Source organism: Sarcophilus harrisii, chromosome 2 (genome assembly GCF_902635505.1).
Source record: "Sarcophilus harrisii chromosome 2, mSarHar1.11, whole genome shotgun sequence".
NCBI lineage: Eukaryota > Metazoa > Chordata > Mammalia > Dasyuromorphia > Dasyuridae > Sarcophilus > Sarcophilus harrisii.
The window spans coordinates 44,177,729-44,184,106 of NC_045427.1; positions in this window are offsets into that span (position 1 = coordinate 44,177,729).

Sequence of the window (6,378 nt, forward strand, 5' to 3'; positions counted from 1 at the left end):
TGAACACTTTATCTATAATCTCAGACTTGGTTGATGTTTTGGTTAAATAAGCTGAGCAGTTTTTTCACTCTGTTCTTTGGTATAATGGGTAACTCTATAAAGGGGAGAGGCAGATAGAATGGGAAATGTAATGTAAAAAAAAAATCAATAACAAATTTTAAAGCAATAAATTTAGAAGAATAGAAAGGAAGGATAGTTTATGAATTCAATCCGAAAGTAGAGGACACAGATGGTGGAAATTTCAGTCATTTTTTTAGGAGTGTCTGACTCTACATGACCCCATTTGAGGTTTTCCTGGCAAAGAAAATTGTAATGGTTTGCCATTTCCTTCTCTACTCATTTTACAGAGGAGGAAACTGAAGCAAACAGGATTAAATGATTTGCTCAGGGTCATACAGCTAGTGTCTGAGGTCAGATTTGAATTCAGGAAGGTAAGTCTTCCTGACTTTAGGACCAGCATTCCATCCACCTAGATGCCCTATGGTGGAAAATAAGAGATGTCAAAAGACTGGTGGGAATGGAGGTGGTGTTTTGTGTGTGTGTGTGTGTGTGTGTGTGTAAGAGAGAGAGAGAGAGATACATAAGTTACCCAAAAATGAAGATTGGAGTTCTAGATATCTCAGGATGAAGAAAGTCCAGGAATTTGAAAGGATCCTTTACTTGAGTCCCCATTCTTAGGTTGAGTCCCTGGGGGAAATGCCCAGTAAAATATTTTTGGATGAAAGAAGAAAGCATGATTTTGAAGGCAGCTAATTTTTTCCCCTCTGAAGTTAGGGAAGAAAATGATTCCAGCTTATTTATGTCTTTGTGAAAATAACATTAGGAAGTATGAAGTATCATCTTTTTTAACTCTTTCATTTTTCAGGTGAAAAAACAGGATCAGGAGGAAGCCCAAACCTGGCTAGAATGATAGTATCAGGATTCTCCTCTAGCTATTCAAAAATAGTTAAGAATGTTGAATTGCATTGCATTGGTTGGGAATCAAACATGGGCTCTCTGCTTGGCAGGTGAGAATTCTATCACTGAACTCAAGGTTCTTTAAGAAGAAAGGGCAATTTTTGTAGTGGCTAAAAACTGCAAACTGAATGGATGTCCATCAGTTGGAGAATGGCTGAATAAATTGTGGCATATGAATATTATGGAATATTACTGTTCTGTAAGAAATGACCAACAGGATAATTTCAGAAAGGCCTGGAGAGACTTACACGAACTGATGCTGAGTGAAATGAGCAGGACCAGGAGATCATTATATACTTCAACAACAATACTATATGATGACCAGTTCTGATGGACCTGGCCATCCTCAGCAACGAGATCAACCAAATCATTTCCAATGGAGCAGTAATGAACTGAACCAGCTATGCCCAGAAAAAGAACTCTGGGAGATGACTAAAAACCATTACATCGAATTCCCAATCCCTATATTTATGCACACCTGCATTTTTGATTTCCTTCACAAGCTAATTGTACAATATTTCAGAGTCTGATTCTTTTTGTACAGCAAAATAACGTTTTGGTCATGTATACTTATTGTGTATCTAATTTATATTTTAATATATTTAACATCTACTGGTCATCCTGCCATCTAGGGGAGGGGGTGGGGGGGGGTAAGAGGTGAAAAATTGGAACAAGAGGTTTGGCAATTGTTAATGCTGTAAAGTTACCCATGCATATATCCTGTAAATAAAAGGCTATTAAATAAATAAATAAAAAGAAGAAAGGGCAAGATGAATTCAAAACACCCTTCTATGGACACTTGAACTTAATAATTTTTGTATAATTAATAATGAAATGTTCCATATAATACTGGCACTGAAAGTCAGAGGGAAATTTTACATCTTTAGAGAATGTCTAGCTTAAATTTTTCAAAAAGAAAATAGAAAGAGGCCAGAAGGTCAAGAGTCTTGCATACTCCTGGATGAATCAAAAGCTTGCTGATCTGCTCCAATCTTTTTTACTGAGGAAGAACTGGGTAAACAAGAACCCAGAGAATGTCTATAGTTAAATATTAACTTGTGCTTATTTCTCCATAACTGCATCATGTTTAATTTGGCTTGAGCATGGAGAGATTCTTTCGTAAGCCTGTGTGTAACGACTAAACAGCAGACAGTATGACCTTTACACATAAGTTAATATACTTTTAAAACTTGGATGCTTCTTTTCTCTAGACATGAAATGAATAAGTGATGAAATGCATTCTTTGTTCTATGTAGAGGGACAAATTGGCAATAACTACCTTTCAAACAAAAATTCCATCTTGTCAGAGAAAAACATAAATTTCTTTTTGCCCACTGAAATCTGCAAAGGTACTGAAGGCTCTTGGGTAGCCAGTTTACTATGACCCTGACTGGGATTTGTTTCTACTTGTAGAAGCTTAGTAATGTTTATCAAGAAAGACAGACAGAGGAAATGGTTTGTTACCTCTTAAAAGTATGCAGTCATGGCTTTTTCTTTCATCTCTGATCTGGGGATCTTGGTATTTTGGAGAGGAAGTAGAAATAATAATGTTTGCTCTTGCCCTAGAGAATCCATAGTTGAGTTTCAGCTGCCCCCTGCTGGATATTTTAATCTTTTGGGTCAATTAATCAATGCAGTACATAGTCTACTTGTTTTCATTGAAACTTGGATGTCTGGATTATAAAGTAACAGGATCAGAAAAGATCTTAGTTGTCCTTGCATCTGTTTCCAAGTAAATCTACATTAAACAACATTAGAAGGGTAAGTGCAACTGTATCCTAATCTAAAAGGCATCAGTGACCAAATAGTAGCAAAGCAGCTACTTTGTATATAGCAAGAAGTTAGGCATAGGCATTATGGGAGGGTTCCTGTATTTAGGACAGTGCATAGGGTGTGGAAGGTAGGTGTAGACTTTCTCACTCCCATGGGTGGGTAGACAAGGTATTACTGATTTGAGTATAAATTGAGGCAAGGGCTGGGAAAGAAGTCAGATAGGGTGTGGGTGAAACTAAAGAATGCAGCCTGTCACAGGGTCAGAACCTAGGTCCAGTCCTAAATTCAGCAGAACATAAGTTCCAGAGCTTAGCAAAGTAACAGAGCCAGCATGTACCTTATCTTCTTTTTATACTACACTTAGTGCCTATAAAAATCCTAAAACTCTAGGACCTTGTAAACTAATTAAAGAGACGATTTGTTGAGTTGTGAATGACTCTTGGTGACCCCATTTAGGGTTTTCTTAGCAAAGATACTGGACTGGTTTGCCATTTCCTTCTGCAGCTCATATTACAAATGAGGAAACTGAGGCAAATAGTTTAAATGGCTAGTTAAATGTCAGAAGCCCTATTTGAATTCAGCAAGTCTTCTTGACTTCAGGCCCAGCACTCTATGGCGCTAGGGTGCCACCTAGCTTTTCAGTTGCCAGTACAAACAGTTGAACTTCCAAAAGGAGCAAATTTTGCTGATTTTTCTTTAAAAAAAAAAAAAAAATGGCTGTTACAGATCTCAGTTGAGTAAGGCAATCTCATACTATAGGGAATTGTCCAACTGTGGGGGTGGCGTGGGGGTAAAGGTGGGGAAAGAGTAAAAATTGTTTGGTTTTTACTACAGGCTTTATAAGAAGCTTTGTATTTATGTAATGTAATGATTTGTTTGTGTCTGCAGGACAACAAGAAAGTGCTTATTTGGTTTAGCATAGCCTTAAATATACCATGGTATATTAGTGTTAAAACTCTCTGAGTTTCAGTTTCCTTTTCTACAAAATGAAGGATTTGGATGAAATCTCTTAGGTCTCTTCTAAGCTCTAAAATCAATGATGCTGTTATCTTGATAAAAATTTAGGTCATAACTAGTTTTGTTTGCCATGCACTAGAGGTAAAACTTTGAGACCAATTAGAGCATTGAAATTCCAAATTGGTTCTTCCAAGACAGAGAAAGTGCTAAATATATGAGATGTATACAGATTTGAGAAATATATATGGAATGTGAGGAGGTAAGGGTAAGAAGAGGACTACAGCAAGCATATACTACCCAGGGTGCTGTGCAACAGACACAAGCCTGTCTGACCAGTCCTTCTTTCACCAAGTATCTAGAATTTTAATGCAGGAGATATTATGGCAAAGAAAAGAAATGAAAAGAATGATGATAAAGATAATAAAGTGAAATAGTGGTGGTGGGAGTAAGGGAAGAATTAAAGGAAAGAAGGTGGGGTAGGAAGAGAGAAACCATTAGATCTTCAGGTCATACAGTGGATAGAAAGCTAGAACAAGAGTATGAGTTCAAATCCTGTCTCACACCATTTATTAGCTGTGTGACTGAGCAAATTGAATAACTTTCATTAACTTTAGTAAAACACTTAAAGTGTTATATAAATTATCAATGAATTTTCCAATTTGTCATATATATATATATATATATATATATATATATATATATATATATATATATATATCTTGTTTTCAGGAGGCATCTAGTTGGCTCAGTAGATAAGAGTACTGAGTTAGAAAAACCCAAATTCAAATTGGACTCAGACACATACTACCAGTGTGACCCAAACAAATCACTTATTCCTGTTTGCCTCAGTTTCCTCATCTATAAAATGAGAAGGAAATGGCAAACCACTCCAGTATCTTTGCCAAAAAAAAAAAACACAACAACAACAACAACAACCCTAAAATGGGTCACAAAGAGTTGACCATGACTAGAATAACCGAACAACAGCAAAAAATATAAACAAAAGAACCCAAACCTAGCAAAGCATTGAAGCATAAAATAAATTCTAAGACATTAACCGAAAGCTAAGGTATCAGAAGAAACATAGATGGGAAAAGAAGTGCTTAAAAGACAAGTTGGCAACTGACACAGTTAAAGAAATTAAAGAGTTTAAATTAAAGAATAAACACTTGTTAGAAAAGTCACAAGACATCCCTCCCAAAAGAAAAAAAGGATGAAAAAAGGCTTTAAAAATCATCTGAGATATTAAAAATAACAGGAGAAAGAGCTGTCTGGAAATCCAAAGAGAAGAGAGTATTGAGGAGAAGAAGGTGATCAAACATAAAATCAGTGATGCTCCAAGAGTAGACATACCAGGGCAAGTGAAAATCAGTGACAGGAAATAGAAGTTCCCATAATACAGGGTCTGACCATTGCATCCACTTGGGAAGAATGGCCAGGGAGAGGACCCTGTGCCCATTACAAAGTCCCAGATCTAGAGTCGCCATGACATGAATAGAAGACATTATACAATGGACCTATGATTCATGGTTCCTGGGATGTCTGAAAACCATTCTCAATTATAGAATAATTCTAGAACTAAAAGCAGAGCCTCCGAGAAAACGTAAAGAGTATTTTTCTATTTCATACTAGAGTCAAGCAGGAGACTTTAGTTTCTTGAATAAGGAAGTGACACGCTCCGATGTAATCTTAAGGCTTAAGCAGTTTGGAGAATGGGTTGAGTGGAGGCTGGGAGACAATCCACAGTGTGCTAAATAATTAGCGCTAGAAGTGAAGACCTCAACTAAAAAGGGGTGCATAGAAAGACTGGGTGTGAGGTGCTTTGGAGGCAGAGATAAGACTAATTGAGCAGCTTATGATAAGGGAGGAGTGAGGGAGAGTGACCAGTCAAGGTAAGCCATTCTCGTTATCAAAGTGATTTTGCTAAAGGGCGGATCTGACCGTGACATTTCCTAGTCAACAAACTGCAGGGACACGTAATGGCCTCTAGGATTAATTGTAACCGCCTGTTTTAGTTTTAATCACTTTCAAAGCGTGACCGGAAGTAAAGCTCAGATTTGGGGATGGCCAAGAGGGAGCTCTGGAGCCTGGGGGGGAGGGGAGGGGTCACCATAAGTCGGTTTATTATGTGAGCATGAACCCTAATTCCTTCATCGCCCGAGTGACGTCACGGAAGCTGCCACCGAGCTCCCGCCGCCACGACACCCAGACGTTTGTAACCGGTTGTGGCTGCGGCTCTGCCGCCGGGGAGTGCCTGTTACAGCACATGTTTGGGCCACCAGTTTGCCTGGACGTGAGGCGGCCTGCCCCGGCCTTTTAAGATAAATGGGAGGTCATCTAACGACACCCTCCTTCTTTCCTTCCCCCAGGGGACGATACAGAGGCGTCTGAGGAAGAAGCATGCCTCAGACCAGGCCTCCCGCGCAGGCAGCCAGTCCTCGGGCCTCCTCTACCCCAGAACATCGCACGTTTGTTTAGCCCAATTTCCCCTGGAGCGCTAGGCCTCAGGAGGCGAGAGGACGGTAGGGACTTCAAGTCCCAGCAAGCTCTGCGGCTCAGGCCGCCTGGAATTGTGACGAAGTCCGGAGCAGCACCCTAGGACTCGTAGTTCTCCCTCCCCCGGCCCGCCGCTAGCGGTTTGCGGGACTTCCCCTGGTCCAGGCGGCGGGGGCGGGCCCTGAGGGCGCACTT